The sequence below is a fragment of the Meleagris gallopavo genome, chromosome Z, assembly GCF_905368555.1.
Source record: "Meleagris gallopavo chromosome Z, MGAL_WU_HG_1.1, whole genome shotgun sequence".
In the NCBI taxonomy this organism is placed as follows: Eukaryota; Metazoa; Chordata; class Aves; order Galliformes; family Phasianidae; genus Meleagris; species Meleagris gallopavo.
The window spans coordinates 59,103,932-59,116,624 of record NC_139435.1 but is presented as its reverse complement, the minus strand read 5'-3'; the positions used below and the strand labels follow the sequence as shown (position 1 = coordinate 59,116,624).

Genomic DNA, 12,693 nt, shown 5'->3' with positions numbered 1-12,693 from the left:
TCTGGAGAATTTAACTAAATTAATTGTTAATTAATAGTAAGTACTGACTCAGATATTAAAAAACAAAACAAGAAATGTGCAAACATTTATACAAACACCTGACTCCTGATGCCTCCAGCCTTACACCTGTTGCTGGCACCCTATCCATTCTCCTCTTCCACAGGAGCTGGCACCCAGTCTATGTGACTCCAGCACATGCAGAACAGTGGGAACATACATAGGTTTGGTTAGGAGAGGATGCAGTGAGAAGACAGGACAGGCTGCGGTGATCAGGTGCAGGGCTCAGCCAGTCAGGAATGCTGACGGCACCCTTCCATACACAAAGTGCTCCTTTATTCCCATTATGCCCATTCCTCTCTGTTTCTCTCACGCCCCTTCCCCTGTACAGCCCCCACTGGTGGCAGAGCTCAGCCCACCCTGACACATCACCCCTCATGACTGCCCAACCCCCTCTGATCTTTTGGAAGCAGCACCTGCTGTTTCTCTGCAGCCCATTGTCTTGTTCCAATTTATAGGAGGGAGAAGAGGTTCTTTTAATATTGTATATCCGGCGTGAGATTAAGAAACAATGGTTCAAATGTTAGTCCAGCCAGTTTATTATAAATCTTAATTAGGGTAATGGGGAAGGGAAGGAAGGTGATAGAAAAGATAGGAAAGAAAAAGCAAGGAGTCTTTGTAGGCAGCAGGAGGGAGATAGTCACCACCATGGATCCAGCATTGTTTGTAGTTCAGTCATTGATCTTCAGTAGTGATGGGTCATTGGGCATTGTTGTTCTGTTGACGACGACGATGATGGCAATGACGTCGATGGTGACCATGGCGATGATGGCCCCTTTTCAGTGCTTTCCAAACTGCTCGAGTCAGCTGTCTTTGCAGTTACAGCTCAAATTCAAAGTGGTTGAGTCAGCTCTCCTTGGAATGCCAGCTTCTGACTCTGGGATCTCAGCAGAAACTCCTTTGTTCCTATCTTCCGGGCCTTGCCAGAAGATAAGAGGGAGCAGGGAGATGCCAACTTGTATCTTACCTTCATAGGATACAATGGTATTATCCCCCAGTTTCCCATAGCAAACAGGAGTTATTTGGTCACAGGCTAGATCTTCCGCCAGTAAACTGTCCTGAGCACTATCTCGAAGGCAAACAGCTAAAATTGTCCACACAGTGATGTTGATTGCCGCACAGCAACACCCATCACTCATCTTCTAGACAAGTCAGTCTTATCACAGGAAATACCTCAGGAAGCAAGCCTTTGAGCCAAAAAAACAAAGAAAGAAGGATTCTCACACCCATCAACCAGCATCATCTGGAGGTCTGTGTTTGTGACTGTCACCGTGATTGTTTTGTCAGCTCTGAATCTTGGTGCATTCTGCTTTTGTCTCTCCTTCCTCTCTGTTTCGCAACTGACCAGTGACTTGAGCATGTAACCACACTGCCAGATACCCATAAAAGATCAATCTGTCCCTCCATCTATACTCACACACTTCAGTGATTCAATAAATGATATGGGGAAAGCTTAATCAAGACACAGAGGTTTATCTCTACTGCTCACTCCTTCTGATTGTTTCCCTCTGTCCCTGAAAAGGTCTTCAATGGGCTGCAGTCTTTTGGGGAGGTGTTTTCTCTCTCACCACTAAGCATCTTCTCTAGCCTTGCTTGCTCCCTCTGCTGTTTCTCATTGTTTCTCTCCCTTCTCTGTCAAGCATTTTCTCCCTTTTCTTTGAGAAGCTACTATCTCAACCTCTAGATCCAGCTGTGCACTGCGATGGGGCTGTTGGAGCCAACTGAAGGTGTCTGTATCCAGCATGGGACAGCACTGGCCTCACTTCACAGAGTAATCCAGCAGTCCACAGCCAGCAGTGTGGTACACACACTATGTATAATAGATCTGAATATTTGGAAATAATCTCAGTTTGAGACGTGATGAGAATATCACAACTTTTATGAAACATGGATTACTACATAGCATAATTTTCTCAAATTGTGGGCCATCTTCTTCTCTCAGACTTCTAATTTCATGTGTTTGTGAGGCACAGATTTTTATTTTTTTTTCTTCATCTGTATTGATATAACACCTAGTATAAGTGGGCTTTAGGAGGTAACCTGTAGCAGCTACCACAGTGCCAAATGGCTCTCATAACACTATAACCTGCTTTTAAGACACATCAGATTTCTTCCCACACTATGGCACACATAAACTAAAATAAGCTTCAGCTGAAAAAGGGCCTTTGTGTGGAATCAGGGAAGTGAAATCTTTCTTGGAAGGCTTTAAAAGCTGTAAAAGCTTGCTCATCCTCCATACTTCGCAGTGATATAAGCATGGCTAGTCACACATTCAAATGTAGAGCCCCTGGGTCATATAAAAGGAAAGGGAAAGAAAAAGAAATAGATACCATAGCCTTTCTGGCAGCACTTAGATGATGTATGTTCAGTAAAGGGCTATAAACATGAAAAAAATTACAAACAAAAGAAGCAACAATAACTCCAAAAATAAATATATAAAAAATATTATTTTATAAACGACAATAACAAACAGTGAAAGCAACCTTCCAGCAAAACCCTAGAGAAGGGCTAAGATTTAGATGCCAGCTCTGATTAACACCAATCTCAGTGAAGCCAATACAGAAAAGTATATGTAAAAAATGCATAAAGTGTGTTGAATTATAAACGAAGTGACATTACCTAATCAACATTAAGATTCAAGTGGTTTTGCAGGAAAGTGTCTCCAATGTCTTTTCTTATTTAATTAGTATCCCCTCTCCAGTGTTTCGTTTATAAATCAGAGACTAATCACTTGCACTTGCAGATTCATTTGCTAACAGTACTTACTTGAGTCACTTTCAAATTGTTCCAAACTTCTTCCTTGATTTTTTTCTTCCCTCTTGGAACAGAAAAAACGACCAATTAATTTCACATTCTGGAGAAAAAAAATGGAATCTGAGAACCTTTGTGCCACCTGCCTGAAGCAAATTTGCACTGTTGAGTTATATCAGAGGATTTTAAATTTGAAGAAATGGCATACCCTTGACCACAGCAGCATGCTAGAATTACAAATGATTTTATGTACATGGCAGTAAGACACCATTAATATCACAGTGTAAAAAGCGAATATAAAATAGTGACTACTTGTTGCTTCTTTCAGTCAAGGTTGTTTGTGGGTTACAATGAGAACAGAGTTTGGATGTATAATACCACTCTAAAAAGGCAGCATGGAGAATAAAATACTAGATAGAAAAAGAAAGTGATCAGTAAGATACATTGCCTGAAACTATTAAACAAACATCAGCAAACTAAGGAAATCTGTAAGAATGAAATGACAAATCACTCTTATCACAGTTTGTTAGTATTTATGGCTTCAGACACAATAGTAGGTAATGTACTAGATTTATGTAATGTCATTTGTTAAAGCTCTCATTTTCCTATCTCCTGTGTAATGTTACAACAATATGTCATATTCATGGTAGTTATTTTACAGTCTAAATTTTTTATTTAAAATAACAATTCAGGTTGCTACTTCATTATAAATCCATGAATGATGATATGCAATAATTTTGAAGGATTCCTATAGCACAAAAAGGCCAATACAAGATCAATAGATCATCTGAAAGGTTTTGTATTGTGAACTGTCACTGCTAGGAGACAGGTCACACCTGACCTACTGCTGATATAGCCATAGACTGCTAAAAAATTCTTGAAGTGTCTCACAACCTTTCATCATTCAAGAATAGTTGAGGGCAGATGTTTTCCATCAGACTGATAGTATTTTCACACCACTTTCATTAAACTGTCATTTTAAAAACTGCTTCAATTTCAGGCCCTTTCTGCTTTGTTAGTTTTAATGTATCTCTCAGTACCTTATATGACAGCAGAGGTTGCCTTTGTTTTTGGTGTGTGTAAATTTGCCAGAAATCAGGGCACACTCATGCACAGTTACCTACATCACATCTGAATTGGATAATACAGCAGCAAATAGATCTGGGGCAAGAATGGCCTCAAGACTTCATACTTTTTTATGATCTGTTCTGAAATTGTATTAAATACGTATTAAAGCAGTACAAAGTAATACGTTTATGTAACTTTGTTTTGAAAGAAACAGTAGCTTTGCTATACTCATATTGTGACACTTACTGTTCACTAAGTACAGAAAATATATGCTTAACTTGTCCTAAATGGACATAAGCTAAGATTCAGGAGCAACAGAGGTAACAGCAAACACAGAAAATAAACTGCATAATTGAACCAAATGATCCTTTAGAATGGCACAGATGCTTGATTTCTACTATTTTCAAAATGTGTGAATATAATTTTTGCTTCCAGAACTTCAAGAAAGTCTATTCTTGCTTTTCCTGCACTCAGACATTTTTTGTTCTTGTAAGACGTTGCCCTGAGGAACTACAAAATTAGTAAAACAATAAACTACAGGCTTCATAAGAAAAAAGTGTTTTCATAAGTTGTGCTACAAGAGATGGGGAACTGGGTTATATATATGAAAAAAAAAAAGTTAAAGATTGTATTCAAATCTTACTTTTATGTAAACAGAATAATTTGAACAAATCCCATAGTCTTGGCAGGTTTTGAAATGCTTCTTTTTGTTCCTCTGTTCTAGAGGACAGAGCATAAATATTAGTTCCTTAGTATAAAATTCAGCAGCTGCCTGCTCGTACTTATCACGCATGAACAAAGCAGAAAGGTAATGAGAAGAATGAAGCTCAGGAGTACAGTGGGATGATATTGCTCTCCTTCTTATAGAGATATAGTGATAGGGTTGGGATGCTAAGCAGCTGGCCACTCTTCAGAACTGCTTCCAGATATATCAATACACTAATCAATCAGTACACACCACATCCTGTAACAAATATCTAATCTTCTGTGCACACAGACATGTGTAACATAGGAGCAGCAGCTGCTGAGTAAGTACTACAGATTGAGCTGTTTCCTAATATTAAGCAGGTTGTTCCAAAAGTAATTCTTTTTATGGAAACTACGACATCTACGAAAAGCACAACAACATGATTTGATAGAGCAGATTCTCAGCTACAAAACACTATTTTTTTTCAACAGTTACCTCTGTTAGATATTTCATAACCATTATGCATTTTCACCAGTGATGAAAAAGAATCTGTATTTTGTGCTCATAAAAATCTGCATAGCCATTCAGAATATGTCTCATCTTTCACACTGCTGTCACCTTTTCTGAAACTCCTGAAACCCAGTGCTCATATCCACTGAACAGTCTCCATAAGTGTTTAGCAAGAGTTGTTTAATGTCAGTGGGTGTCATTTTTTTCACATGGAGGAATGCAATTCCACACCTATGGTTCATACACACTTCCATGTCAGACGCTATTCTGCTGCCATCTGTTGCACAGCAATAAAACATAATAAGATATTGGTGTGAAGGTTCAGCTTCTACTGCAATACAAGGGACATTCACTCTAATGTCACAGGCCAACATATTAAAATAAGAGACATTACTTCTGAAGCAGTCCCTGTATACCAACTTAATTCTGTGCACACTTCTGTTTTTAAAATCCCAATATAGATAATTGGTGAGAAACAGTGCAGGAGGCATTGATAGGCACTGCAATATGTGTATAATCTGACATATTGAGAGACGATTAAAGGACTGTAGCTTACGTTTATTATTAATTGTCCACAAATCTGCTAAGTCAGTTCCCCTCACTGTTTGGCACATAGATCGAAAAATAGACTGTTAAGAACATATGAAATAAAAATCAATTCTAGTGTTTCAGTTGTAATATTCATTTACCTAAGCCTATAATTTGATTCACTCTGCAAAACTATTTGCTGCTGGGTCCCTTCCTCTGTTTGTAGTCTAGAAGTATTATAGTCTTTAGGCTCACGTACCTAGACCAGTTGTCTTTCACAGACCTCATAGGCTAACATAACACCATAATGCATAATAGCCCAGCAAGCACCCCTCCACAGGATTTTTTTTTTTAAAGAGATTTTTTTGCAATACATTAGCATGCATTTTTAATTATTAACATTAACAAGCATAATTGGTAGTATTCATGCAGAGGAATTTTATTATATCTTCTAATATAGAATTGCATGAAAACTCTTTCATATAAAAAGAGGGAAGTGTTGATTTCAAATGTTTTTTATAATGATATACCTTGGTATATTTTGTTCCTTCTTTGAGTGAATATAATACATAATTATTGATGCCAAGTATTTTTCTCTCTCTGGAGTGTTTTAATTTGTTTTTTAATATATATCACTATTTTGACTTTAATTTAACTCTTTTTTCTCCTTTTTTTTTCAGTTGAAATACTCTGGCACAATTCAATTTTACAGAAAGTTTGCACATTCAGTCTTTATTCCCAGTGCAGCCTTTTATCAGCATTTTCAGTTCTTCGAGCCCATTCAATTACACTATATGGAGCTTACCTAATATCGGATCCTGTATGCAGCAACTGAGAGACTTTAATATATGAGGTTCTAAAACTTAATAATTTCCTTTACGCGGCATTTCTTTCATTCCACACCACATAAGTTTCACTGATGGCTATAATTTGAAAACTAAAATATTGTCACCACTCTTAGCATCTACAATTATTTGAGAGTTTTGCAATGTTACATTCCACAATATCAAGAAAGTAAAGTAAGATTCATTCCTGACCGTGCAGTTTATCTGAACACAGTGCTATCGACCCTGATAGTTACACTATCTATAAGCATCTGAAATAACAGAAAACTCTTATCTTTAATTCATGACTCCTGCTTTTATACTCTAGGAATTTTAAAAAAACATGAACTTTATTCACTTATTTCATGTGTGAAAATGGAGTGTGGTTTTTACACTGCAGCAAATACAGTAAACTGATTTGTTCAAAACTGATTATTAGTGATCACTCCTATCCTTATGATGCCTGAAAACAAACAAGAAATCCTATACATGCACGCAATCAAATATATCCACTTTTTAGGAACAGCAAAATAAAGGTATTTTCTGTAGTGAAGAGTGTAAATGAGAGGTAGAGAAAAGATGTCTGAGTCTTTTAGACATGTGTATTTTTCTTATCGTATGAATCATTTCGGATTTGTTTCACTTGGAGCAAAGCATTGTGAGGAACATGATTTCAGCAGGCATCTTGACATATTCTGAAGGCAGCATACTTATTACCAAGCTATAGTTCCTGACCCAGATGCCACACTGCTTCTGTCACATGAACCTTGTATGTCATATTCCTGTCTCAGCTCTGTACTTCAACAAATATTGGAAAAAAGCTGGACACCAAATCATACAGAGATGTTCTCCAAAAGCATAGAATAGCTAGGGTCAAACTGGACCTTAAAGATCACCAAGTTCCAATTTCCCTGCAGTAGCCTGATTCAGGTTGCTCAAAGTCCCATCCAAATGGGACATCCATCCACAGCTTCCCTGGAAACATTTTCCAGCGCTTCACCACCTTCATGAAAAGTTTATTCCTAACTTATCTAATTTAAGTCTACTCTTTTTTAGTTGAAAGTCACTTTCTCTAGACCTGTCACTACTCCCCCTGGGAAAGAGTAGTGACATTTACATCCACTTTAGGTACTGGAAGGCCACTGTAAGCCACCTATTCTCTAGCCCAAATAAACCCAACTTTCCCTGCCTTTCTTCATAGGAGAAGTGTTTTAACCTTCCAACACCAGATGTGCTTGGCTTGGAACTTAGAGAGCAATGTGTAGATGAGTGAAGATGGACATGCAATGTCCTATAATAAACTGCACAATATTCTAGCTTTAAAAATTCTAAATGAAATGTTTTCTGTCTATGTTAATTAAGACAGGAAAATTTTCCTACCTCCTAGTAGCAGAAATGTATTAAAGCTTTCAGTCTAATATGCATTTAAGAATATATAAATTGTCAGTTGTCACCACTTGTGTATATACAGTCTTATTGAAAATGCTGGCAAGTGCTTTTAGAGTTAACATCTGAATTAAATATTATTATTTATTTAGTACTTTCTTATCAGTCTGTTTTTCTACTTGATATTTAGGCTGATTTTCTGTGACTATCATAACAACACAAAGGATTTGCCTTTAACATTTCATTATCTTAAGAACAAAAATCATGGAAAACAATAAAGCAGATCTGATCTGCGAAAACCTGCAGGTACAGATAGTCTTGACACACCTAATAAGGTAAACTGAGGAGTTTCCTGTAATGACAAGAAAGAAGTACTTCCAGGACAAGTTGAGTGTCACAGGTCCCAAATACTGTGTTTCCCTTAGGCAAGCCTCTCTAACTGGGACACCATGTCCTGCAGAATGATGTGTAATAGAATCGCAAGGCTGAATTACAGGCAGATTTGCTGCTTATCACCACAGCTGGAGGTCTGAAACAGATTTTAAAATCCTATCCTCTCCTAAAAATGTGGGTTTTTAGACACCTTACTTCAGTGACTCTAAAGAATTTTCAGTGCTGTCAGTTTCTGTTGCAATAGAAAAGAAAAACACAAAACAAAACAAAAACCTTCAGTCTTGGCATTCAGAAAGTGGGGGTTACTATGACCTTCAGGTTAACAATCCATATGGTAGTGCTATTTTTAACTTCAGTTGCAAGAGTTTTGCAGAGAACATAATTAAATGCACAGCCATTAAAAATAAAGTCCTTACCAACCGTTACCTCAGTCTGCAGGAATCCTAGTTGTGGATGAGCTGAAGAACTGAGGGTAAATGGATATTTCAGATATCATTGTGTAAACAGATGGTAGCAAAGACTGACTTCTACAACAAATCTCAGCGTGAATACTAAAATCGAATGGCAGAATACAATCAGAGAAAGCTGATAACATTTACTTCATCTTACTGAAAGTCAGGATTATCTACTACTTAGATTAAACTGAGCGCCCAGAAGATCCTTAATTAACTGATTATGGACAATTAACTGATACTTAAATTTACTTTAAAATAAGTATTTTTGTTACTATCTGTGTGATTGACATCTTAGGTATAAACAGAATCCCATTTGAAAAGAAAATAGAGATTATTCAAACCGATTTGAAGACTTTAAATGAAAATATTTAATCAAGTAGTGTGATGATTGGCAAATAAAATGGTAAAGATCTGAGTATACAGTTTCTATTTAGTTTGCTTTCAGATAAACTGATCCAAAGCAGTAACAACTCTAAGAGTCCATTTTGGATCTAGAATAAGGTAAACGGACAGAATGGAGACACAGATGCTCAAACACATTTGAATTACAGCCAAATTGACTTCTTCAACAGAAAATAAAATGTCGTGTTCTGAAACAGCAAATCTTTAGAAGAGACAAACTTCTACCTTTCCAAATGATTCGGAATCTTTCAAAGAAAGATACCTACAGGACCAAAACATACAATATGCTTTGAAAACAGGAAAAGAACAGTTCTGTGGCACTCTGGAGAGAGGAAGATGAGCACTATTTTGCTGCTTATTTGTAGAGATGGATTATGGATTTTCAGATGGTGCAAAAGTGTGTCTCTCTTCCATTTAAATTAATCACTTAGAAACTTGAATTGTGTCAGACATTTTGCATATATTCCATCATTTTTTGAAAAGTGATTCTAGAGTTTGGTTTGATTTTGTATGGCTTGGTTTGCTTTTCCAGTATAAGAGGAAGACTAAATCCTGAAACCAGCAGAAAACATCAGCCTAATAGAATACACAGCCTGAAACCTCATAGTTTTCCTTCCTTTATAACTAGGAAAATTTAATGGGAAAGAAAGATGACCTTATTTTCATTTCTGGTCAACGTAACTCTCTGATGAAGTAATTCTCTTTGAATCATTGGAAACAAAGAGATTTGCAGAAAGCTGAAAACCTGTTTTTCAAAGTTTACTCGTGTAAACTTGTCCCAGATATCTTGCTATCAGCATACTAGTTAACCAGATTAAATAAATAACTTCTAAAGACAGCATTCCTGTATCCACTCAGATCCTAACACTGAGAAAAAAAAGTGATGTAAACTATGAGAAGCCTGACAGTGCACTAAGCTGTGTAGTATCCCCACAGACATACTTATTCCTCAAGCCTTAGTCCCTTTTCTGGTGTCAAAGTTAGAAGATATGTGAGGTTACGTGCTCTGATTCTTCTAAAATAAATTAAGAATGCTCAAAGATGTACTTAAAGAAGTAAACAAATAGCAGAAAGAATCAGTTGGCCAAACTGATACTAACACAGATACAAACTGAAGGATACAAAATTCTTAATTGCAGATGGCTCTGTAGGAAACCAGTTTATTCATTAAAGCACATCTTAAGTGGCTTTTTGATGAATAAGATAATATTTTTCTGTCTAAGGCAAACAATAGGATTGGAGTTTAAGCAAAGCAAAATTCTGAATGTGATTATTGCCAGGTTTTGAAGTTCATAGTGAGGTTAAAACCTCACAGCTATCTGTTTAACTGGGGACCTCAACTTACAACTTTGAGAAAGATATTTGTGTTTCACCCTCATATGGTGAAATCCATGGGACTTCTACTCTTTCCCCCCTTTTAGCATAAACCCTTCATCAAACAGAAAGCAAATCAGTAACAGCAGATCAAGCAACAAAGTTATTTCTTTGTAATTACAGTCAGTATAAATAACAACCATAAGTAGAAATTAATGTAAAATATAACTTTTTTTTCTTTTTTTCCCCCAGAACTATTTATGTTCTTAACCTGTTAAAAAATCTTGATTTCAATCCAGTATTAAAAGCTACATAAAATGATGCATCAGGAATCTGCATCCGGGTGAAGCCTTATCTTGCATCCTGATGAAGCCTTAAGGTTCAGCAGCAGGGTAGACTCCTTTCCTTTTCTTCTTCCTGTTTTGAATCATTAAAAGTATTATTGATCTTCCCAGACTATGAAAAACTCCTTTCTTTTATCATGTTTTTGGATTCGGGGAACACAACTTACCTGCCCAAAATCTGCTCATCAACTATGTAGACAGATCTCTATAGTGCGTTATGAATAACATGAGCATGCCTTTTTATTCCCAGGTCTGACCAAAGCATATCAGAAAGCAACTGGCACAGCACTCAGCCTGACTTGTAACCTCTGCTGAGAGAAAAGATGGATTAGCCTAGAGTAGCTTAAATTCAATTGTCAGTGAAGTTTCTCCTATGTGCTTGATTTTTTTCCTGTGTGCTTGATTTTTTTCCTTGTTCCTGGTCACATGTAATAAAGAAAAAGCAGTGAAGCACAGCATTACATTCTTTAAAAAAAAAAAAAAAAAAGAGGAGAAACAAGTTAGACTTACTTTTTTTCTCCTTCTCTCAGAGAACGGGTGTGACCTGATCACAATGTTATAATGTTATATTTTTGTAAAAAACCAGCATGGCTTCGTCAGGGTAAGGTTGTGCCTGACCTATCTAGATACCTTCTGTGATGAAGTAATGGACAATGAGAAGGCAAGTGATATAATCTACCTGGACTTCTGCAAGGCCTTTGACATGGTCCCCCACCACATCCTTATCTCTAAATGGAAGAGAGATGGATTTGAAGGGTGCACTATTTGATGGATAAGGAGTTGGCTGGAAGGCCTTGAAGGGTGCACTATTTGATGGACAAAGAGTTGGCTGAAAGTCCACAGGCAGAACGTTCTGGTCAATAGTTTCATGACCAGGTAGACACGAGTGATGAGCAGTGTCCCCAAGGAATCTGTCTTGGGACTGGTACTCTTTAACACTTTTATCAATGACATAGATGACAGAATTGAATCATAGAATCATAGAATCATAGAATCATAGAATTGCTCAGGTTGGAAAAGACCTTAAAGATCATCAAGTCCAAACACGACCTAACCACATTACCCTAACTAACAACCCTCCGCTAAATCATCTCCCTGAGCACCATGTCCAAACGGATTAGAAATATCCAGGGATGGTGACTCAATCACCTCCCTGCAGAACCTATTCCAGTGCTTAACAACCCTTTCTGTAAAGAAGTGGTTCCTGATACCCAACCTAAACCTCCCCTGGCCGACTTAAGGCCATTTCCCCTCATCTTGTCACCTGTCACCACTCTCGCTGTAAGTACCTTTCAGGTATTGGAAGAGAGCAATAAGGTCTCCCCTCAGCCTCCCTTTCCCCAGACTAAACAGCTCCAGTTCCTTCACTTGCTCCTCATAGGACATATTCTCCAAGCCTTTCACAAGCCTTGTTGCCCTTCTTTGGACCTGATCCAGCACCTCAGTTTTCTGTATCGAGGTGCCCAAAACTGAACTCGAGGTGAGGCCTCACCAATGCTGAGTACAGGGGCAGGATGACTTCCCTAGCCCTGCTCACCACACAGTCTCTGGTACAAGCCAGTATGCCGTTGACCTTCTTGGCCACCTGTGCACACTGCTGGCTCATATTCAGCCAACTGGTCACCAATGCACCAAGGTCCCTTTCCATCAGGTAGCTTTCCACCCACTCCTCCCCAAGCCTGTAGGTTGCCCGGGGTTGTTGTAACCAAAATGGAGGACCCGACACTTGCCCCTATTGAAACTCATACAGTTAACCTACTTTCATTGATCCAGTCTTTCCAGGTCCTTCTGTAGTGCCCTTCTCCCCTCAGGCAGATCAACACTCCCTCCCAACTTGGTGTCCTCTGCAAACTTTCTGAGAGTGCACTCAATCCCCTCATCAAGATTGTTAGTAAAGATGTTAAATAGAAGTGGCCCCAGTACTGCTGCCTCTCTGCTCCCATTGTGAGGGCTTCAATGAGGTCTCCCCTCCA

At 37.9% G+C, this 12,693-nt stretch overlaps 1 long non-coding RNA gene across 1 annotated transcript; it reads right to left on the bottom strand.

Moving 5' to 3' along the window:
- Nucleotides 1-341: 341 nt before the first annotated feature.
- Nucleotides 342-11,107, bottom strand: LOC146542324 (uncharacterized). Its single transcript, XR_014880531.1, has 3 exons — nucleotides 10,888-11,107; nucleotides 2,824-10,793; nucleotides 342-1,244 (listed from the first exon to the last, which is right to left on the bottom strand). It is a non-coding gene; the product is annotated as an uncharacterized LOC146542324 (long non-coding RNA).
- Nucleotides 11,108-12,693: the final 1,586 nt, after the last annotated feature.